Source organism: Mustelus asterias, chromosome 4, assembly GCF_964213995.1.
Source record: "Mustelus asterias chromosome 4, sMusAst1.hap1.1, whole genome shotgun sequence".
Classification (NCBI taxonomy): domain Eukaryota; kingdom Metazoa; phylum Chordata; class Chondrichthyes; order Carcharhiniformes; family Triakidae; genus Mustelus; species Mustelus asterias.
Window position 1 is genome coordinate 64,214,397 of NC_135804.1, and position 25,033 is coordinate 64,239,429.

General features: G+C 41.2%; 2 protein-coding genes across 4 annotated transcripts in view; one reads left to right on the plus strand and one right to left on the minus strand.

Annotated features, from left to right (window-relative positions):
* Positions 1–15,686, minus strand: part of fcsk (fucose kinase) — a 376,256-nt gene extending 360,570 nt beyond the window's left edge. Inside the window, exon 1 of the mRNA XM_078211155.1 lies at positions 15,573–15,686. The gene's annotated coding sequence lies outside the window, so the exon portion shown is untranslated. The remainder of the gene's footprint in view (positions 1–15,572) is intronic.
* Positions 15,687–16,364: 678 nt separating this feature from the next.
* The window catches only part of st3gal2 (ST3 beta-galactoside alpha-2,3-sialyltransferase 2), a 411,189-nt gene continuing 402,520 nt past the window's right edge, over positions 16,365–25,033 (plus strand). For all 3 annotated transcript variants that reach the window (XM_078211163.1, XM_078211160.1, XM_078211162.1), the window contains exon 1: positions 16,365–16,734. The gene's annotated coding sequence lies outside the window, so the exon portion shown is untranslated. The remainder of the gene's footprint in view (positions 16,735–25,033) is intronic.

A 25,033-nucleotide genomic window follows, 5' to 3' on the forward strand; every position in this document is an offset into this window, starting at 1 on the left:
GGGTCCCCTTACCTAAAAAAAGGACATAGTAATATTGGAGGCAGTCCAAAGGAGATTCACCAGGTTATTCCTGGAATGAGAGGATTGTCCTATCAAGAGAGACCAAATAGTCTTGGTTTGTATCTTTGGACTTGAGAAGAGCAAGGGATTACCTTAGTCAAAAAGATAAAATCCTGAGAGGGCTTGACACGGTGGTGAGATGCTTTCACTAGTGGGAGAGTCTCGAACAAGGAGACATATAAGATAAAGGCTGATCATATAAAACTGAGGTGCATAGAAATTTCTTCTCACAGAAGGTGGTGAATCTCTGAAATTCTCTGCCCCAAAGGGTGGAAGCTGGATCATTAGAAGCATTTAAAGTGGAGGTGGATAAATATTTTGATAGATCAGGAATAGAGGGCTGTGGGGAAATGGCACAGAAAAAGAGTTGAGGCAGGCATAGATCAGCCATGATCGTACTGAATGGCAGGGCAGACTTGAAGGGCCTGGTGCACTACTCCTGCTTCTATTTGTGTTCTTGTGTACGAATCACAGAAACTTAACAGGAGGTAGAACAAGCAATCAGGCACGTTAGGCTTTATTACAAAAGGGATTGGAGTACAAAGAACAAAGAAAATTACAGCACAGGAACAGGCCCTTCGGCCCTCCAAGCCTGCACCGACCATGCTGCCAGACTTAACTAAAACCCCCTACGCTTCCGGGGACCATATTCCTCTATTCCCATCTCATTCATGTACTTGTCAAGACGCCCCTTAAAAGACACTACCGTATCTGCTTCTACTACCTCCCCCGGCAACGAGTTCCAGGCACCCACCACTCTCTGTGTAAAAAAATCTGCCTCGTACATCTCTTTTAAAACTTGCCCCTCGCATCCTAAACCTATGCCCCCTAGTAATTGACTCTTCCACCCTGGGAAAATGCTTCTGACTATCCACTCTATCCATGCCTCTCATAATCTTGTAGACTTCTATCAGGTCTCCTCTCAACCTCCGTCGCTCCAGTGAGAACAAACCAAGTTTCTCCAACCTCTCCTCATAGCTAATGCCCTCCATACCAGGCAACATCCTGGTAAATCTTTTCTGTACCCTCTCCAAAGCCTCCACATCCTTCTGGTAGAGTGGCGACCAGAATTGAACACTATATTCCAAGTGCGGCCTCACTAAGGTTCTATAAAGCATCAACATGACTTGCCAATTTTTAAACTCAATACCCCGGCCGATGAAGGCAGGCATGCCGTATGCCTTCTTGACTACCTTCTCCACCTGCATTGCCACTTTCAGTGACCTGTGTACCTGTACACCCAGATCCCTTTGCCTATCAATACTCCTAAGGGTTCTGCCATTTACTGTATATTTCCCATCTGTATTAGACCTTGCAAAATACATTAGCTCACATTTGTCCGGATTAAACACCATCTGCCATCTCTCCGCCCAAGTCTCCAACTGATCTATATCCTGCTGTATCCTCTGACGGTCCTCATCGCTATCCGCAAATCCACCAACCTTTGCGTCATCCGCAAACTTACTAATCAATCCAGTTACATTTTCCTCCAAATCATTTATATATATATTACAAACAGCAAAGGTCCCAGCACTGATCCCGGAGGAACACCACTTGTCACAGCCCTCCATTCAGAAACGCACCCTTCCACTCAGTCTTCTTTGACCGAGCCAGTTTTGTATCCACCTTGCCAGCTCACCTCTGATCCCATGCAACTTCACCTTTTGCACCAGTCTACCATGAGGGACCTTGTCAAAGGCCTTACCGAAGTCCATGTAGACAACATCCACTGACCTACCCTCATCAATCATCTTCGTCACTTCCTCAAAAAACCCGATCAAGTTCGTGAGACATGACCTCCCCTTCACAAAACCATGTTGCCTCTCAGTAATACGTCCACTTATTTCCAAGTGGGAATAAATCCTGTCTCAAAGAATCCTCTCCAATAATTTCCCTACCACTGATGTAAGGCTCACCGGCCTGTAATTACCTGGATTATTCTTGCTACCCTTCTTAAACAAAGGAACAACATTGGCTATTCTCCAATCCTCTGGGACCTCTCCTGTAGCCAGTGAGGATACAAAGATTTCTCTCAAGGCCCCAGCAATTTCCTCTCTTGCCTCTCTCAGTATTCTGGGGTATATCCCATCAGGCCCTGGGGACTTGTCTACCTTAATGTTTCTCAAGAACCCCAATACCTCCTCCTTTTTGATCTCAACGTGACTCAAACTATCTACACATCCTTTCCCAGACTCATCATCCACCAAGTCCTTCTCTTTGGTGAATACTGACGCAAAGTACTCATTTAATACCTCACCCATTTTCTCTGGCTCCTTACATAGATTCCCTCCCTTGTCCTTGAGTGGGCCAACCCTCTCCCTGGCTACCATCTTGCTCTTTATATATGTGTAAAAAGCCTTGGGATTTTCCTTAATCCTGTTGGCCAACACTTTTTCATGACCTCTTTTAGCTCTTCTTACTCCTTGCTTAAGTTTCTTTCTACTTTCCTTGTATTCCACACTTGCTTCGTGTGTTCCCAGCCTCCGAGCTTTGACAAATGCTTCCTTTTTCTCTTTGACTAGGCTCACAATATCTCTCGTTATCCAAGGTTCCCAAAACTTGCCATACTTATCCTTCATCCTTACAGGAATGTGCCGGTCCTGAATCCCTATCAACTTGCACTTGAAAGCCTCCCAAATGCCAGATGTTGATTTGCCCTCAAACATCTGCCCCCAATCTACATTCTTCAGTTCCTGCCTAATATTGTTGTAATTAGCCTTCCCCCAATTTAGCACCTTAACCTGAGGACTACACTTATCTTTATCCATCAGTACCTTAAAGCTTATTGAATTGTGGTCACTGTTCCCGAACTGCTCCCCTACTGAAACATCGACCACCTGGCCGGACTCATTCCCCAATACCAGGTCCAGTATGGCCCCTTCCCTAGTTGGACTATCTACATACTGTTTCAGGAAGCCCTCCTGGATGCTCCTTACAAACTCTGCCCCATCCACGCCCCTAGCACTAAGTGAGTCCCAGTCAATATAGGGGAAATTAAAATCTCCCACCACAACAACCCTGTTACTTTTACACCTTGCCAAAATCTGCCTACACATCTGTTCCTCAATCTCCTGCTGGCAGTTGGGTAGCCTATAGTAAACCCCCCAACATTGTGACTGCACCTTTCCTATTCCTGAGCTCTACCCATATTGCCTCGCTGTATGAGCCCTCCGAGGTGTCCTCCCGGAGGACAGCTGTGATATTCTCCTTAACCAGTAGTGCAACTCCCCCACCCCTTTTACATCCCCCTCTATCACGCCTGAAACATCTATATCCTGGAATGTTAAGCTGCCAATCCTGTCCTTCCCTTAACCAAGTCTCTGTAATGGCAACTACATCATCGTTTCTAGTACTAATCCAAGCTCTAAGTTCATCTGCCTTACCTGTTACACTTCTAGCATTGAAACAAATGCACTTCAGTCCACCAGACCCTCTCTGATTTGCAATCTCACCCTGCCTGCTGTTTCTCTGAGTCTTACTGGCCCTACTCTCTCGTTCTCCTTCAGCTAATTCACCTCTGCTTTGGGTCCCACCCCTCTGCCAAACTAGTTTAAATCCTCCCGTGTGACACTCACAAACCTCCCGGCCAGAATATTTGTGCCCCTCCAGGTTTAGATGCAACCCGTCCTTCTTGTACAGGTCCCATCTGCCCTGGAAGAGACGCCAATGGTCCAAATATCTGAAACCCTCCCTCCTACACCAGCTGTTTAGCCACGTGTTGAGCTGCACTATCTGCCCATTCCTAGCCTCACTAGCACATGGCACAGGGAGTAATCCTGAGATTACAATCCTAGAAATCCTGCTTTTTAACTTTCTACCCAACTCCCTAAACTGCTGCTGCAGGACCTCATCACTCTTCCTGCCTATGTCGTTCGTACCAATATGTACCACGACCTCTGGCTGTTCACCCTCTCCCTTCAGAATGCTTTCTGTCAGTCCAGAGATAGCCTGGACCTGGCACCAGGGAGGCAACATACCATCCTGGAGTCTCTTTCACGTCCACAGAAACGCCTATCTGTACCCCCAACTATAGAGTCCACTAAAACTATTGCTCTAGTCCTCTTTGTCCCTCCCTGCTTAACAACAGAGCCAGCCATGATATCACTGCTTTGGTTGCTGCTGCCAGTATCCCGTGATAGCCCATCTCCCCCAACAGTATCCAAAATGGTATACTTGTTAGGGAGAGGGATGACCACAGGGGATTCCTGCACTGACTGCCTGCCCCTTCTGGTGGTCACTCATCTATCTGCCTGCACCTTCGGTGTGACCACGTCTCTAAAGCTCCTATCTATGACACTTTCCGCCTCCTTCAAGGTCCTAACTGCATCCAACTGCTGCTCCAACCTATCCATGCATTCTGTAAGGAGCTGCAATTGGGTGCACTTCCTGCAGACATAGTCGTCCGAGACGTTGGAAGCGTCACGGTTCTCCCACATCTCACAAGTGCAACACTTAACCCCACCGACCGACATTTCGAGCACCAATGAAATTATTTGAAACAAATCACAAAACTCTTACCTTTCCTATTACCTTCTCACAGTGGCCTTTTTTTTTGGTTAGAGGAGGAGGGAGGGAAACACTAATGTAGTGTTTTGGGTTTACCACTCCTTGACACCCAGATCTTCTGCTTCCCACTTCTTGGCAAATGTTGCTGGTCTGACTTCTCCCAGAATGCACCAGTGAAGTCCCTCAGCCGCCTCTACCGGCTCCTGTTTATCACTGGAGGCGATCTTTCACTCGTAGAAGAGCCAAAATGTCTTAACTGATTTATAGAGTTTTGGTGAGCCCATACCTGCAGTATACTCACAATTTTTGCCACCTCACTTAAGGAAGGGTATACACAACTTAGAGAGAGTGCAACAAAAGTTCATTAGACTGATTCCTAGAATGAGGAAAGAGTTCCATTAGAAAGGATGTATTAGACCTATACCATAGGTTTTTGAAGAATGAGAGATGATCTCATTGAAACATATTGAATTCTTAAGAGACATGGCAGGGTAGATGCTGGGAGGATACTTTTCCTGGTTGATGAATCTAGAACAAAGGGACACAATCCAAGAATGAGAGGTTGGCTCTTTTTTTTAAAAATTCATTCATGGGACATGGGCATTGCTGTCTGGCCGGCATTTATTTCCCATCCCTACTTGCCCTCGAGAAGGTGATGGTGAGCTGTCTTCTTGAATTGCTGCAGTCCACATGCTGTGGGTTGACCCAATGCTGCTAGGGAAGGAATTCCAGGATTTTGACCCAGCAACTGCGAAGGAAAGGTGATATATTTCCAAGACAGGGTAGTGAGTGGCATGGAGGGGAACTTGCAGGTAATGATGTTCCCATGTACCTGTTGCCCTTGTCCTTCTAAATGGGAGTGTGCATGGGTTGGAAGGTGCTGTCTAAGGATCTTTGGTGAATTGCTACAGTGCATCTTGTAGATAGTACACACTGCTGCTACTGAGAGTTGTTTAGGGCCAAACTGAAAAGAACTTTCTTCACTGAAGAGGGTTGTGGATCTTTGGAATTCTCTGCCAGGGAATGCTGCGAATGCTCAATTAGAATTTATTGAAAACAGAGATCAAAAGATTTTTAGATACTAAGCAGATTAAGGTAATTTGGGATAGTGCAGGAAGATGTAGTTCAGCCATGATCAAACTGAATGGGTGAAGTCGGTGTGCTGGGCTGAAAGGCCCATCACCGTTCCTAGTCTCGTGTAATTTATTAGAAGGGAGTAAAAAGGATAAGAATCAGAAAAATGTGACAAGGAACTTACCCCTAGTTTCCAACGCAACAGAAAAAGGTACAAACCCATCAACTCTCACTCAGAGCCCACTGTCCCTTCTTTAAAAGGGATTCGAAGCAAATGTGTATTTTGCATGTCTCACTGCATTTAAACAAAATTTGGTACTTTTCCATTTGTTATATTGTTGCCTTCTATACCACTGTTTTTGATCAAGAAACCTCACCATGTAATGTAATACACTAGTGTTCATTACACCAATCCCATTGTACTACAAGGTGAGATCACTATTGTTTTTTATATATCAAAATTATTTTGCAGGTTTTAACACCAAGACTTCAGTAAAATGGTCAGAATGATATTTTCAGCTTTCATAAATCATCTGAAATTCTGAACATAGTTCAAAAGTTACTTAGCATTTGTTTTACCATTGTGCAAGAATACAGCGTTAAATGCTATATGCACAGTGCTGAAAGATGTCTATTTCTTTCACACGAGATGCATTTTTCCATATATACAGCATATTGCGGCTGACTGCTTATGCTCCAGCTGAAGCTTATGCACTCATGCTGTGAGAACGATTTTAAACCCTCCCAATAACATCCACCATTCGCTGGGTACATAGGAAATAAAGCCTTCTGCCTACATTTTGAAAAGATTTGGTAATGTTTCAGAATAGCTCCATGTGATCAGCCCTTACTATCTCTTCTGAGGAAACCAATAACTCCATGTGATAGCCCATTTGAAATTGTGAACTTGGACTCTAATACACAGTACATGGTGAGGTTTCTTGATCAAAAACAGTGGTATAGAAGGCAACTATATAACAAATGAAAAAGTACCAAATTTTGTTGAAATGCAGTGCGACATACAAAATACACATTTGTTTTGAATCCCTTTTAAAGAAGGGACAGTGGGCTATGAGTGTGAGTTGATGGGTTTGTACTTGTGATGCACAAGTACCTACTTTCTTCAATGTGTCGTATCGGTTCACTCACATAGGGAACTCTAACTTAGTAGTAGTGTGTGAGATCAGATATTTGATGGCTGCAAATGTGTGCATTGCTGTACCAAAAGGAAAATACTCAGAAATTTTAAATGCATACTGATGGATCACATTCCAAAGTCCACTAACTCTGTTACTTTGGAAAACTGTCCAAGTACCAATTGACAATTCATGTAGTACAAATAGCTTGTTACAAACTACTGCCACTTAAATCAGTTTCGCCAAGATTTTTTCCCCTTGCTGAATGAGAAGATAAGAAAAATGTCATCAGTATTGATTTCATAATAAGGGTTGTCATCTTCAAGTGTGAAGTGCCAGGACTATGACGCTGTACTAACCCTGAGTTACATCTAAAACATTCTGTTCCACTTAAAAATGTTCAAAGTTGCTACCGGATTAATGCAAATAGAGATAAGAGTAGTGACTAAGTAGTTGCTTGGTACAGTAAGGCCTTGCAAGCCAGAATTTGAAAATACTATCAGTAAAATAAAGGTTTGTATTTATATAGCACCTCATTACGTTTCCAAATACTTCGAACTGGAGTGTACATCAGCATCTCACAAACAGGAATGACTGTGTTTGTGATCATGCTGATTGCAGGCAGGATATTGCGAGAACACACTGCTCTTTAAAAAAATGGAGCAACAGAATTTCTCTTAATCATAAATATTCTGAAAAATATCAAAGATCTCATGGACAGATGGCGCTTAGTAATGGCTAGATCTCTAAAATCTCTTGTAATGGTGGCCTTGCTCTTTGCACAAAGTATCACTTCTAGCACTTTTTAAGCAGGGTTGAGGGAAGTAAATTCTGACACTGATTAACATGAGATATGTTTACAGTAGGGATGCAGAATTTTCCAATATTTTATGCTTCATGTCAGCATCCAGCACAGTTAGGAATATTACACTTTGATGTAGTGTAAAGCATCGGCTGTGTGCCAGCTTACTGCCTCAGAGGAACATTCCCTATTGTAATTCCACAGAATTTCCACTTCACACAGCAGCAATCTTCTGAATGAGATCACCAATTTAATGTTGAAAACTGGGGAGCTCTGTACTGTAGATTTACATCCACAAGAAACTGGGTTGATGTGGTATTGCTACAAACATGTCTTTAAAGAAGCTTAAGTTCATAGTATGTTACCAAATTACAATGAATTGAAAAATATTGAATTTAGAAATGATTAACAAAGAACAAAGAACAAAGAACAATACAGCACAGGAACAGGCCCTTCGGCCCTCCAAGCCCGCGCCGCTCCCCGGTCCAGGATTGAATCCTGAATCCAGGATCCCCGCCCAATTTTCCAGCCTATCTACATACCAATATCCTATCCACCGAGCTGTCCCTCACAGCTACGATGCTTTGTTCATTACAACCTATTAACTCACCCCCACCCCCCCATTCCAGACCGTGTGATCTCCAGGGAGAGGCGAAAACCCAGAGTGAAAAACCCCAGGGCCAATATGGGGAAAAAAAAATATCTGGGAAATTCCTCTCCGACCCCCTGAGGCGATCGAAACGAGTCCAGGAGATCACAATGGCCCAGATCGGAAAATGCTTCCCAACCCTAGTCATTTCCACTTCCACGAACACCATATGAATTCCCTGCCCCCGAGACAGGTTCCCAACTATCCGCAGTCTCGCTCTGTACTGGCACCAGCAAGATGATCATAGAATGAAGCCTTGAAACGAGAAACAAGGAACAATTAGCCCGCGCCGCTCCCTGGTCCAAACTAGACCACTCTTTTGTATCCCTCCATTCCCACTCCGTTCATATAGCTGTCTAGATAAGTCTTAAACGTTCCCAGTGTGTCCGCCTCCACCACCTTGCCCGGCAACACATTCCAGGCCCCCACGACCCTCTGTGTGAAATATGTCCTTCTGATATCTGTATTAAACCTCCCCCCCTTCACCTTGAACCTATGACCCCTCGTGAACGTCACCACCAACCCAGGGAAAAGCTTCCCACCGTTCACCCTATCCATGCCTTTCATAATTTTATACACCTCTATTAAGTCTCCCCTCATCCTCCGTCTTTCCAAGGAGAACAACCCCAGTTTCCCCAATCTCTCCTCATAACCAAGCCCCTCCATACCAGGCAACATCCTGGTAAACCTCCTCTGTACTCTCTCCAAAGCCTCCACGTCCTTCTGGTTGTGTGGCGACCAGAACTGGACGCAGTATTCCAAATGCGGCCGAACCAACGTTCTATACATCTGCAACATCAGACCCCAACTTTTATACTCTATGCCCCGTCCTATAAAGGCAAGCATGCCATATGCCTTCTTCACCACCTTCTCCACCTGTGACGTCACCTTCAAAGATCTGTGGACTTGCACACCCAGGTCCCTCTGCGTCTCTACACCCTTTATGGTTCTTCCATTTATCGTGTAGCTCCTCCCTACATTATTCCCACCAAAATGCATCACTTCGCATTTATCAGGATTGAACTCCATCTGCCATTTCCTTGCCCAAATTTCCAGCCTATCTATATCCTTCTGTAGCCTCTGACTATGTTCCTCACTGTCTGCAAGTCCTGCCAGTTTTGTGTCGTCCGCAAACTTACTGATCACCCCAGTTACTCCTTCTTCCAGATCATTTATATAAATCACAAACAGCAGAGGTCCCAATACAGAGCCCTGCGGTACACCACTAGTCACAGGCCTTCAGCCGGAAAAAGACCCTTCCACTGCCACCCTCTGTCTTCTATGACCAAGCCAGTTCTCCACCCATCTAGCCACCTCCCCCTTTATCCCATGGGATCCAACCTTTTTCACTAGCCTACCATGAGGGACTTTGTCAAACGCTTTACTAAAGTCCATATAGACAACATCCACGGCCCTTCCTTCGTCAACTAGATAACTGACCAGTAATCAATTAAAACTTCAAATCTACTTTTTCTCACCAGTACAACTAAAGTACCTTGCCCAAATACCTATTTTTTAGGATCAAACAAAGTCAGTAAAAGTCAGTGTTAGATGTGGCTCAGTGAATAGCATTACCTCTGAGTCAGAAGGCTGTGGGGTTCAAGTCCCACTTCAGGACATGGGCACATAATTCTCAGTTCGCACTTCACGGTGCATTACTGAGGGGATGCTGCAATGTCAGGGGTGCTGCCTTTTGAATGAGATGCTAGAGTAAGGTCCTGTTTGCCACCTCAGGTGGACATAAAAGATTTCTTGTCATTGTCCTGATGAAAAACAAGTTATTCCCCAGTGTCCTGGTCAATATTTATCCCTCAAATCAACTACACAGATTATTTGGTCATTATCACATTGCTGCTTGTGCAAAGTTGTCACTGTTCTAAGTCGGTAATTCAGTAACAACACTTCAAAAATATTTTATTGGTTAAAATAAGTGCTTTGGGACTTCCTGAGGTTGTGAAAGGTGCTATACAAATGCAAGTTGGGAGGTCGGTTTAGCTCAGTTGGCTGGACAGCTGGTTAGTGATGCAAAGTAATGCTAACACTGCAGGTTCAATTGAGGTTATTCATGAAGGCCCCATCTTCTCAGCGTTGCCCCTCACCTGAGGTGTGGTGATCCTCAGGTTAAATAACCACCAGTCAGTTCTCCCCTCTAAAGGGAGCCTATGGTCAGCTGGGACCATGGTGACTTTACTTACTTTACAAATGCAAGTTTTCCTTTCTGTATTTGGGCATTTCATTGCTGTGTCTGATGGTGTCCTCACCCCATTTGCATATAGATGTGTTCTTGAGGGGTAACTCGATAGCAGGAACCCTGGTTGACTTTTCCTCACTATAGACCAAAGGTGTTGAAATCCATTATAGGCTCCAACTACAAAAAGGCAACTAAGCATTGATAACTGTACCTTTGATCTGAGCTATGTACCCACTCAATGACCCATCATCAGGGCAGAAATAGTGGAATTTTAGATTCACCAAAATAGAGTTCCTCAACAAGCTGACCTTTGCTTTCAAATAGCTGAGTACTGCAGCTGTGGTAATTTAATTTTAAAGAAGAAAATAGAAAATTAAACTCATGTATTTTCAATTGTATTACAAACAAGGATTCAATCCCATCATCCACTGCTGTACTGGCAGATGGTAATTTAATAATATTACAAACAAAAGTAGTGTGATCACTAAACCAGTTTTCTAAACTACACTCCAGAGTTTGGGGATTTCAACATGAACATCATTCATGCTTTGAACAACAAAATGCCACAATTGGCCTAGATACTGTTGACTTCCGGCATTTTTAGAATGATTCTCTTAAAACTAAAAAATGATCACCATTTTCATCTGGTAGTCAACAATCAGCATTCAATTGCTAAAGATTTAGTATTGATCCAAGGACACCTGATAGGGGTGAGGGACGTTTAATTTAAAAAAAACTTATCACCATCTCCCAGCCACTTTTTTTCAAGACTAATTGATGACCTTCCCTCTTGGAAGCTTTGTATTCTCAAACTGATCCTAGTTGACATCTGGAGGACATTCCGTGGAACATTCCTCCTTCAGTCAAGAGTGGCTAACCTGTGACCTTGCTCAATGAGACACACAATATTAACTAGTCCCCCACTACTACAAGTAGTCACAATTGACCTCAGAACCCTTCAGAAAAAGATTTGATACCCAGAAATGTGCTCATCAACTAAAAACTTGAAGAAAGTTCATCAGTGATTGGCATCAAGTGAGTAGTCCGATGATGTTATTGTAGAACACACAGACACCTGAAGAATTTCTGATGTAACCTACATGGTAGAGTCCCTGGGACATTCCTCAACAAACTGTCCTTCAATTTCAAATAACTGAGTACTGCAGTTGTGACAATTTGGTTTTGAGAAAATAGGCAATTAAACGCAAATATTTCCAATTGTATTAACTAGGACACTAGTACCAATCCTATAGGAACGGGCAAGTCAGAGGTAATAGAAAGGGTAGAACTTAGAACAATCAACATCAATATGGAAAAAAGGTACTCAGCAAACTGTTGGGATTGAAGGCAGACAAGTCCTCCCGGCCTGATGGCTACATCCTAGGGTAAGAAAGGAAGTGGCGGCGGAGATAGTGGATCCATTGGAATTCATATTCCAAAATTCTCTGGATACGGGAAAGGTTTCAGTGAATTGGAAAAATGCTAAAAAAGTCAAAATGCTATCCAGAGTCAGCATGGTTTTATGAAGAGCAAAACATGTTTGACTAATTTGCTAGAGTTAATCGAAGATATAACAAGCAAAGTGGAAAATGGGGATCCTGTAGATGTAGTATGTCTGGACTTCCGGAAGGCATTTGATAAGGTGCCGCACAAAAGGTTAATTCACAAGGTTAGATCACATAGGATTAGAGGTAATTTATTAGCTTGGATAGGTAATGGCTGATGGATGGAAGACAGAGTCAGGAAGAATGTTTTTTTTTCCTGGATGGGAGGAAGTAACTAGTGGGGTGCCACAGGCTTTGGTCCTTGGGCCCCAGCTATTTACAATCTATATTAATGACTTAGACGCAGGGGTAGAAGGCTCTGTAGCCAAATTTGCAGATGACACAAAAATAGGTGGAATAGTAAGTTGCAATGAGGAAATAAGAACCTTACAAATGGATATGGATAGGTTAGGAGAGTGAAAAATATTGAATTTAGAAATGACCTATTATCTAAGAGGGGAGAGACCTCAGGGTGTTCCGGAGCAAAGGGACGTCCTCGTTCATGAATCACAGAAAACTAGCATGCAGGTACAGCAGATAATAAAGAAAGGAAATGGAATGTTGGCATTTATAGCTAAAGGAATAGAATATAAAGGTAAGGAAAGTATTGTTGCAACTATACAAGGCATTGGTGAGACCGTACCTGGAGTATTGTACACAGTTTTGGTCCCCTTATTTGGGGAGAGATATAGTGGCATTGGAGGCAGTTCAGAGGAAGTTCACTAGATTGATTCCAGAGATAAGGGATTTGTCGTATGAAGAGAGATTGAACTGTTTAGGCCTATACTCTCTAGAATTTAGAAGAATGAGGAGAGACCAATTGAGGTATATAAGATGATAAAAGGTATGGATAGACGTAGAGTGTTTGCTTCCTCGTGGGGCATTCTAGGATGAGAGGTCATAGTCTTAGGATACAGGATGGCAAATTTAAAACAGAGTTGAGGAGAAACTATTTTCCCCAAAGGGTTGTGAATCTGTGGAATTCGCTACCCCAAAGTGAAGTGGATGCTGGGACAGTGAGTAAATTTGAGATAGACAGATTTTTAATTGGTAATGGGTTGAAGGGTTATGGGGAGAAGGCAAGAAAATAGGGATGAGAAGCATATCAGCCATGATCGAATGGCAGAGCATTCTCAATGGGCCGAATGGCCTAATTCTGCTCCTATATCTTATGAACTTATAATTTAGGTGACATTCAAATGAACTGTATATCATTAGGAGTCAACATATTCAGAGGGAGAAGAAAGAAAGGTAACAAATGTGATTTTGGTCTCCTTACTTAAGAAAGGATATACTGGCACTTGAGGGGGTGCAGAGGAGATTCACTAGGTTGATTCTGGAGTTGAGGGGGTTTGCTTATGAGGAGAGACTGAGTAGATTGGGACTATACTCATTGGAATTCAGAAGAATGAGGGGGGGATCTTATAGAAACATATCTATTCCCTTCATAATCTTATAAGATAGAAGCAGGGAGATTGTTTCCACTGGCAGGTGAAACTAGAACTAGGGGGCAGAGCCTCAAAATAAGGGGAAGCAGATTTAGGACCGAGTTGAGGAGGAACTTCTTCACCCAAAGGGTTGTGAATCTGTAGAATTCTCTGCCCAGTGAAGCAGTTGAGGCTATCTCATTGAATGTTTTTAAGCCAAGGATAGATAAAAGTTTTGAACAGTAAAGGAATTAAGGGTTATGATGAGCGGCCAGGTAAGTGGAGCTGAGTCCACGAAAAGATCAGCCATGATCCTATTGAATGACAGAGCAGGCTCGAGGGGCCAGATGGCCTTGTCCTGTTCCTAGTTCTTATGTTCTTATGACTGCTGCTTCAAAAGAAATGTGTACCTTTTGCACTCCATATAAAATCTATGATACTGGCAATCTGAGCTCGACGGTAGTCATGATATCGATATGCGCGATCTTCCCCCACAGCTTGCCTCCTGGACTTGCAGAATTTCACTAGCTGTTCTGTCTGGAGACAATACACATCTCTTTATCCTGTGTTTAATGTTCCCTCCACCCACATTGTCTGTACATTTAAGACCTGGCTGGCTGTAGGATTCGCATTCTAATCAGTATTCTGCAACTTGATTCTGTCTGTTTGAGAGCAGATTTCCACTCCATCTGACAAAGGAGCAGTGCTCCGAAAGCTTATGGTATTTGCTACCAAATAAACCTGTTGGACTTTAACCTGGTGTTGTGAGACTTCTTAATCTGAGCTCCCACATTGATATTCTGACGAAGACTCATCCAGATTCAAAACGTTGGCTCTATTCTCTCCACAGATGCTGTCAGACCTGCTAGGATTTTCCAGCATTTTCTGTTTTTGTTTCAGATTCAAGCATCCTCAGTATTTTGCTTTTATCCAAATGTTTTGGTTCATACAGCCAACATTTACGTTATGTTCTTTCACCTCAGTTAACAAGCTACAAGCTCAGGAACATGGGTAAATGCCACTGAAGAATGACATCATACATACCAGAAGATGCCATGTTAATTTATTGCACGCAAGGAATTTAACCACATTTAGCTAGGACAATCATTCAGCTGCAGACCTATACTCAGCAGGAGAGAAATATGTCAATGTTCCCGCCCCCACCACCATACTTCTGCTAGAAAGCACAGGTATGCATCAAGGGAGGCCTGGATCAGGCTCAATTTTGAAGCCTCTACAACACTGTTGTCTTTACTACCACATGAATAACAGCCACTTTGTGGAAAACACACAAAATTGAGATGCAGCTTAAGTCACCGACTAGGGCAAGAAACCAAACAGCCAATAAGGTAGCACATTCATGAAAAGGTGAAAAAAGTTTTGCCAGATTCAAGATAAAAAAAATGAAAGTGGTGTTACAATAAACCAGAAGAGAAAATGCTGGAAAATCTCAGCAGGTCTGGCAGCATCTGTAAGGAGAGAAAAGAACTGACGTTTTGAGTCCATATGACCCTTTATCGAAAAAAAAGGAGCTTTGACAAAGAGTTATCTGGACTCGGAACATCAGCTCTTTTCTCTCCTTACAGATGCTGCTAGACCGGCTGAGATTTTCCAGCTTTTCCTCTTTTGGTTTCAGATTCCAGCATCCACAGTAATTTACTTTTATCCAGTGTTAAATAAACCATTAGCACAAAATGTCACTCAAGACAAACATTATTCAGCATTTTTCTAAAATCTCCAAAGACAAGACTTGCCAGATATTTTCCACATGAAGGCATTGAAGGAACCAATTTAAGTTTAATTTGCAGGTCACACACACTTGCAAACCTCTCACTTAACTAATAGTTAACTTGAAAGTACTTGCATGACTAGATTTTGGCTCCTGTTTTACACAGACACATCAATCAATAAGGTGTCACATTGTCTTAATTTGCTTCCTTGTCTCTTGGGAGGATGTGCATTTTATTGATCCCAAATGCTTAATGCTTTACACAGTCAGCTTTAACTGCTGCTACCCCCAATGATGAGCCGACTTTCGGCCTCCAAGCTATATACAGCTGTTCAGGACAATTTTACTGTGTAGTCCATGATAAAGAACTTTTAAGTCATTTCGTAGAATGGTTTAATGCAACATAAAAGTTTTTTTCCCATTCCTCAGAAAATTACAATAATTCTGGCCTTACCTGTCTCACTCTAATGTGTAAATGAAATGCATCAGTTTATCTTCCCAACATAACTTTAACCTTTCACCCTTCCCCGGATAATACTGTCATCGTCACGCTTGCGCTCTGGCCCGCCCACTCTCCAGAGGTTGAAGTCGGCGGAGGAAGCAAACTGCGCATGTGTAAATGCGTTCTCAGGCGCAGCCGGGAGACAAGTAGTGCGCAGACGCAGAGCTTTCTCGAGCAATTTTCCAGGGTCAGGCGCCTATAACGGATTTTCAGCCGTTGAGCGGCTCGAGCGTCGCTGGACTTCCTATTGGGAACTGTAGCCGCCTCAACTCTCTATCCCGTCAAATGACAAGACCTTAGACCGCCTCCTTTTATTTCTAAATGAATTTTTGCTCTCCTTCAAACCATAAATGAAACTTCTTCTTTCCCCCAGTTTTCCACATATAAAAGGGAATAGCTTTAATATGTCTTAAAACGAATACAGTTCTTTCCGCTGTTGATGGTATTGTACGAAATCTGAAGTAAGATATGTTTGTTACGAAGATATGCTTCGTAGCAAAGCTACAGAATAATGAGATCTTATTACATTTTCCTCCCCCCAAAAAAAGACTGTAAACCCATTGAAAAGATTCAAAAAAAAAGCTGCTCGGGAGACAGCAGAGTGGAAAACGCCGCTACCACAGCGCATGCGTTGACTTCGCTCGGGCCACCGGGAATTGTCGTTCCTGGGGAGCGGCGAGTACAGCGAGAAGAAATGGAAGAACCAGTGGATGGAACTACAACTCCCAGAAGCCCGTGCGGCTCATTCAAACTGCTGTGTGGATGTGTATGGTGCGAGCCCCCTTTGCGCTGTTGATGATGACAGGGGTTGTGGTTCAGGGGGTAGTAGAGACAGACCGTTACCAAAGACAGAGAGAGATTCAGCTTCATCAGACTGCCAAGGAGCTAGCTGCAGGATAATAAGGGAGAGTGAACGAAGGAAGCTACTCTTCGCTCCACCTCCCCCCACCCCTCACCATGGAGTCTTATCACCATCATCACCACTACTAACAGCAGTGATTAGAAAGAGAGTCAGGCTGCAGAAATCGCAGAGACCAGCTGCAAACAACACCACCATCCTCCAACTCAGTGACACATTGCACATTTGGCTTTGTTACTGAAGCACTCCAGAAGGGTAAGTGCTTATGTATGGGCTTAGTCATAAGAACTATAGAGTTTCTCTCCAGTACCGGGCAAACCTTAGCATCTAGATGTTGCTGTGTTCGTGGATTGTGCTTTCTTCATTAATAAGCATTTTATTAATAGTTTCTTCTTCTGACACAAGGAATGTAATTTGCAAATGCAATCTGGACTTCATTTATTGTGTGTTTATATTTAGATCTCCCTGTCATACTGTAAATGTTTAACTTTAGCGCTTTATATCCTGTCGGATGAGATTTTCCTCTCCGTAAGATTTTTGTAAACTGCACATATAATAAAATGGTATTAACTAAAATAAACTCCGAGCAACATCAACTTTCTCCTACTCCCCATCATCTTCAAATTAAAGCAAGCTTGGTCGGTTAATCTTTGGTTACAGCTGTTTCAGACTTTCTATCAAACTTGGGGCGGCACGGTAGCACAGTGGTTAGCACTGCTGCTTCACAGCTCCAGGAACCTGGGTTCGATTCCTGGCTTGGGTCACTGTCTGTGTGGAGTTTGCACATTCTCCTCGTGTCTGCGTGGGTTCTCTCCGGGTGCTCCAGTTTCCTCCCACAGTCCAAAGATGTGCGGGTTAGGTTGATTGGCCATGTTAAAATTGCCCCTTAGTGTCCTGAGATGCGTGGATTAGCGGGCAAAATATTTAGGGATATGGGGGTAGGGCCTGGGTGGGATTGTGGTCGGTGCAGACTCGATGGGCCGAATGGCCTCTTTCTGTACTGTAGGGTTTCTATGATTCTATGATTTCTATGATTCAAAGGGCAAACTGTTTATCTGCACAGATACTGTTGAATATTTTCAGCATTTTCTGTTTTATTTCAGATTTCCAAAATCCATAGTATTTTGCCTTTATGTCAAACAATAAAGCACTTTAGTCAGACTTCATCTTTTCTGGTTACCGTACAAAGGAAAAGATGTACCACACGTTTTATATAAATGTGATAATTTTAACGTCTCCTGTAACATCGGATCCTCTCTGCAACGGCAATAAAGATACAACAAACTGGAGGTACAGCATTTACAGCCTTCAGATGGAATCTCAAGTTTACCATTGCAACGATCTTTTTCGTACGGTGTCATGTTTTCTATAAACGTTTCATATAAGTTTAGAATATTGGATTTTTTATAGTGAGCTCATAAAATCATTTTATAATGATTCTGCATGTTAAGAAAATTAACTGTAGTGCTTCTCAGTAAAAGGAACATTGATAACTACTTTCTGACATATAAAACTAGGTGGTAAATGAACAGCTATTTTAAAATTACTGTACCGATCCTCCCACCCTCGCCCCTAGAACGGTTCTCTAAAGGAAGCTTCCGTGTAGATATTCTAAAATCTTACATTCCTGTTTGATTTCTCGTAACTTTTCAAATCCGCTTCTTACAAGGTTGGGGAACTAAACATCAGGAATGCGTTTACAATTACATATGTGAATTCTGCAGTATCTACGGAACATTAGCGATTCGGTTTCTGCCAAACCGCTCAAATTCACAGATAAAAACAATTTGGGGGAGGCAGTTGAACCTGAAAGGGCAGCTTGGGAACTAGAAACTTATCTGGACAATATGGACAGATTAATACAGATTACATTTCATATACTGAAGTGATACATTTAGGAAGCAAAATGGGTGAGATGAATGTCTCTGAATGGTGTTGAACCATCTAAGGTTTTGAAAGATTCAACTTTTGACACGTTCAGCCACTCCAGTGCAACAACCAGCAAAGCATATAATGTTGAGCTGTGTAGTCAGAACAGTGGAACACATGTCACAGGAAGTCATGTTGAAACCATGGAAGTTTTTTTAAAAGTGATTTACTTGTACTCTTACAATTTTGTATGTTGTGATCACAGCTCATGGTCTGGTGTATATCGGGGAGACAAATGCAGATTGGGAAACACATCATAAAACGCCTCTATTCAATCCGTGAGTGTCACCCTGAGATTTCAGGCTTTCAGTCAGCTGTCATTTTAATTTTCCGTCCCATTTACGCTCCCAGCCCGCCCCCCTCCAACTCCCTTCCTCGATCCCTGGTATTCTTCTACCAAAGCTCATCATAAGCTTGAAAAATGAACCTCATCTTTTGATTAGGCACTTTATAGCCTTCCTGACTCAACATTGAGTTCAACAATTTCAGATCATAACTACGCACCCTCATTTTTTGAAGACAGTAGCTGTTATTAATGATACTGCTTTGCCTATCGACACTACTTAAAGACCTATCTTTTGTTTCTTTATTTGATCATTATCTCCCCCGTTTGCTTTGCATCAGCATCCCATTTGTAATTTAATCTCTCCTGCTTTACACTGCTTTTGTTTTTTTTAAGCTTGCCTCCCCCTCTTTCCCTACCTCTAAACTTGCTTAAAACCTGTTACCCCATCTCTTTCTTTCTTCCATTTTTACTGAGTCATCAAACTGAAATATTAACCCTGTTTATCTCTGCACAGATACTGTTGAATATTTTCAGCATTTTCTGTTTTATTTCAGATTTCCAAAATCCATAGTATTTTGTCTTTATGTCAAACAATAAAGCACTTTAGTCAGACTTCATCTTTTCTGGTCACCAAGACCCAAGGGTGTCATTAATGTCCTTTTCTGTTAATCAAGTCTCAAGGGTATTATCAACGTCCTGTGGAAAGGAGCAGAGGACTGAATTTTGAAGAAAGGGTTAGTGGGCTTTTAAGTTTGGAAAAGTCAACAAGGAGATTATCTTATGAAGTGTATAAAGTAATAAATGATGTAGAAAAGGTAGGTTTGGAACCATGCTTCAAAATCATTGTGATAGGACAAGGAAGCATACAGGCAGTAAAAAGGAAAATGCTGGGATATTCCACCTATGGAGGGACTAGCACTTAAAATGATTCCCAGTTGGAGTATTGGGGTAAAATCTTTGAATTGTTTAAGAAGCATGTTGTGATTAGGGAACTCTTTCTGGATGGATAAGTTAAGATGGATAGAAAGCTTTCTGGTAGAAATCTGTAACTCTCTACCTCAAAAATCTGTTGAGGCTGGGTTAATTGATCATTTCAAAACTGAGGACATTAATGGTTAAGTTGAGTAGATGGAGTTATGGTCCAGATCATAACTAATTGAATGGTGCGATCAACTCGAGGAGTTGAATGGCCAAATCCTGTTTGTATCTTCTGAATTATTCAAAGAAGTGAATTTCTACATATATTCAGAACTTTAAATCTGAGGAGATAGATTACTGTTCAAGATAAGTTTAATTAATTTAACCTAATCAATAGAGTATACTTATTTAACAGAATGGAAACAAAGGATGGGGATTTGTGATCAAGACTAGAGGAAATTGATGAATTCTAACTAGGTAGCAATAGACTGGAAACACAATTTGGCAGTGCCCATTTTCAAGAGCGTGACAAGTCATATGCAAGCCAATATATTTCTCTAACCTTAATCTTGTGTAAAATAATAAGTGGAAGATCATGTCTGACCAACTTCTTTGACTTTTGTGAGAAAATAGTATGTGCAGTTAAATGCAAAGCTGAGGGAATTCAAAATACATATTTGGAATCCTCTTGAGGTAGGGATGCCAGATTGATATTAAGAGCATTGTTGTTTCTATATTACTTGAACAAATTGGATTCAGAAACTCATTGCAAATTAGTCAAATCTGCATATCAGGAATGGGGTTTGATTCTGAAGCATTGCATAAAAACTAAAAAGTCAGTTGAAGAAAATGTGTAAGTGGAGAGAGCAATGTCAGATGAAGGAGAATTGTAAAGTACTGTGTGCATACTAAAAAAGACTTGTAAAGTGCAAATTTAGGAGTGATGTCTGGAAGCTATTCACGCAAACTGTGATTAATGTACGAGATGGACTTGTTGGCAGAGTATTGGAGGTGAAAACCTTGCCATCATTTATGAAAAAAAACATGCTGTACCAGAAAAATGTAGAAGGATGAACAAAAGGTGAGCGAAATGGCATTCATCATTTGTATTTGTGTTACTGAAATCCCCCATATTTACTTTGTTCATTTGCTTCCATTTTGTAAAAAATCCATTGGTTCATATTCCCCATAAGTTAGAACAGATCATAACTGTGATCTATAACCTGGAAATATCCATGTTTTAATTCTTATAATCTACAATATTTTAGTTTAAGCTGGTGGTTTAAGGATTAGGCAATGGGAATTTAAGGCAACTATGATAAATGATCTATTTCACAGATATGAATATTCAGGTGAGGCCAGATTGCATTGTTAATACAAAGATTAACATTTTCCCTCAGCCTGTCATGATTTCTGGGAGGAATATAAAATGGGATTCTACTGCTGCGCTTGCCCCAAAATCGGAGAATCCTGACTGAGGTCAATGGACCTTGGTCCCACCCCCTGCCTGCCTGCCACAATTACCATGGCAGGCAGGACGGGAGAATTCGCCCCATAATGTACTAATAATGTTCCCTTGTCCAGCTGATCCACTGGAATGCTGAGACACTACTTGACCACACAAACCTAAATAATGCTGGTCTCCAAATACAAAAATTAGAAGAGGTTTTTTATCATATTATAGCTAATCAGTTTACATATAAGATATTTGAACACTTTCAATACAGACGTTAGTCTCTTTGTATCAAGTATAATTTCAACTTTGTGGAGTAGATTAGAAAATCTAATTGCTTGTCCATGATCTCCAAACAAGTTTTTATTCAACTTCCTGGAGTATTCACTTCAATTCTACCAAGTCAACTGTCTCGCCAACAGTTTCCTCTTACTCTCAGCAACAAGATAGAAAATGTAATCAGTACTCCCACTGGGCATTACCAACTTAACAGTGATCAGCTCACTACTCAGTCCAGGTTCCATTGGCTTCACTTTTTCCTAACCATACATTTCTAAGGGTGCTAACTTGAATAACCATTTGCTCTTCTGACCTGGGTAACCTATTGATGTATAAACAGACATAAACTTAAAAATTCTACAAACTCTTAATTTTTTTCACAATTCACTTAATTGGGTTTTGCTATCTAAAAAACATCAAATTAAATTATATTTTGAAAGTTAATCCAAGTTTAGTAACACCTTGATTGATATTGTAAGATTCAAATCACGGATACATGATCCCAGTAAATGTAAAAACTCTGGCATTTGTAAACCAAGAAGCCTTAAATGGAATGTTAATTAAGGGTATCAATTATTCCACACTCCGCATCCTAAATCCTTCGCATCCTAAATCCTTCTCTTAAGAACCATCTTGGAAATTATTTACAATGTCTGAGAAATTCAACATGATATAATTTGGCTTTGTTGAACTGACTTGCATCAACTGGTTCAAATTGCTGACAGTTATACTACCAACCTATGATTAATCCACATTAACTGGTCATTTGGCTCAAACAGTCCCTTTATGCAGTCATATTAATTTGATGTGCTTGTTCCCATATCCTTTTATCTCCTTTCCTTCAACCAGTTGTCTTAAATATTCTTAAATGTTGATTCAATTCAATTTTATTGTCAATGTATAATGCGCAAATACAATGGAAAGTGAGCTTGCAGGCTCTCAAGATGCAAAGAAAAACAAATAGGGTCTCTGTTTCAATCACTAACCTCACAGCGCACTCCAACCCTCATAATTGTTTGTGTAAAGATAGCTTACTGGCCTTTGCATATAATTTTATATTTGTTTTTTTCCCCAAAATCAAAGTGCAAGTCAAACTGTGAAGTCATGAAATAATATTTCTTTTATTAATATTCATCATAAGATTGCAAAAGCTGTTCAAGTATTTCACAGTAACTTAGGTTCAAAGTTGACACAGTCAGCAAGATTGGTAGATCATGTTTTGTGTATACCTGACAAATTACAGATTTGAATAACCAGTCAATTGGATATATTAAAAATCTGTAGTAGGATTAGTGTTCTCACTTCCTTTCCATGCACGTCTCTTGAGATATCACCCGAGTGATTCTCCATCTGTCATAATAGCTTCTGCTTTTTGTTGTTCTTTGCATTAAATTTGTTTCTGTTTTCTGGAACAAAACTTTGAACTTAATAGCAATAGTGCTGAAATAAGTCTATGGCTAGTAGAGTCCTCAACCTCCTCTGAACCTGTGTAAGCTATTTCCCACTCACTCAAAATCCTTGTGTGTTTTCTCAAGTTAAATGGTATTTGATTTTTAAGTTAAGAACATCATCTTTTTATATCTTTACTTCTCAAGCAATACTTATGCATCAAATCTTCACCAACTGGAGTGATCCTTCTAGAATGATTTCCCTTAGTTGGTGTCTTTCATTTCCCGTGCCTCCATTCTAAACTCCTTTCTTTCACCTTAAAGCAGCGTTCTCTTTGTCCTTATGTCCGCCTCACCAGCCTGCTCATTCACTACATCATGAAATACAATTGCTGCCACTTACAACATGATCCTGTCACCAAGCATACCTCCTTCTCCCCTCTCTGCTTCTGGATACACTTGTGTGAACATAAAAACAAGAGCAGGAGTAGACCATTTGGTTTTTCGAACACACTGCACCATTCAGTAAGATCATAGTTGATCTAACTTAATGCACCTTCCAACCTTATCCAATATTGCTTGGTATCAAAAATCCATTTTTCTCTGCCTTGAATATATTCAATGGCACACATTACAGCCCACTAAGATTCTAAACACAATACTTTGAATGAAGAAATTGCTCATTTCAGTCCTAAATATCTTATTCAGAGACGGTATAAAGAACAGGCCCTTCAGCCCACCAAGGCTCTGCTGACACAGATGCCTTTCTAATCTGTAATCCTTAGTTCTAGGTCCTCAGCTAGGAGAAATTTTGTATGTTTCAATAAGATCATCTCATTCTTCTAAGCCCTTGGGAATTAGGCTTAATCCATTCAATCTCTCCTCATAAGCCAATTTCTATGCTTCCCTACTCCCAGTCCCAGGCAATAAATCCTCCAGACAGATATTTCCTTCTTGGAGCAAGAAGACCAAACTGTACATGACACTCCAGATGCAATGAATTTACAAGGCTACTTAGATCCCTCTGAATACCAACAATATCAGTTTTTGAGTTATGCACCTATCTGATAAATATAGTGTCTGTGGTGAAATATGCAAGTTCCTGTCAATTTTTGTTATTGATTGAGTGTGTATATTTTTCATCGTTGTAATTACTCTGTATTCGTTATCTCACCAATGATATTGCATAAAATCTTTCCACACTAAAGATACTTCCCATTGTGTTCCACCAAATGAAAATCTCCCCAGTCTCATTTTAACAAAAAAAGATTCTGAGATGTAGCCACATATAAAAGGTCATCGCTGATACAACAATTTATATTTATATAATGCCTTTAACATCCCAAGGAACATTATAAGTTAGAATTTGGCAGTGAGCCACATAAGATGACGTTGGGACAAATGGCCAAGGCTTGGTAAAAGAAGTAAGATCTAACCAGCCTCTTAAAGGAGGAATAAGAGGTAGACTGTACAATGTTGGCTAATTTGGCTGATAATTTAGCATGAGTTGAGTTGAGAGAGATGATAGTGAAGTCAAGCTGAGTGGCATGAGAATGCATGTGAAAACGAGCACTGTTTTTGGATGACATCACCAAGAGTCAGCAGGTAGATGAGAAATAGAGAGGCCAAGAACAGATCATTAGGCCCAGGGCATAAGTGATAACGGTGCAGGAGTAGGAAAATAAGACATTGCAAGTGATATTCTGACTACAATTGGATAGATAATAATGGAACCGGGTAAAAGCAGTCTCACTTAGCTGAGAATCATTCATATCAGCTAACGTGGTAACAAGAAGGGAAGTTGGGGGGTATCAGTTTAGTGAAAATAAGGTCAAGGGAGCATGATGTGGGTTTCATGCACGCATGGGCTCTGGGAGGATAAGGGGAGATTGGAGAGGAACTAGAAAAATATGCAAATTCAGGACTAGTGTGGGGGAACTTTAGAGGATGCTTGGTCAAGTGGAATAATGAGAAGTAGCAGAGGCAGCTGATGACATGGTCACAATCCCTGTGCCAAAGAAATATATGAATACTTGGAGAGAGAGAGTGGAGGAGAGAAAGGTTTAAGAATATGGTTTGCAAAAGGCCAGGGGTTATTTTTATATTCCTGGAATAGTGAGCAGCTTTAGAAGAGGAGAATCTCAAAGTGCTTTATATCATCCAGCCATATCTAGCAATGAGAGATTAAACTAATTCTCTGCCGTTTCCTTTCAAATCCCATTATGTTCCCTCAAAAAATAATATATCTAACCTCATAAATTGATTTAAAAATTAAATAATTCTTGAAATGAAATCACCAAA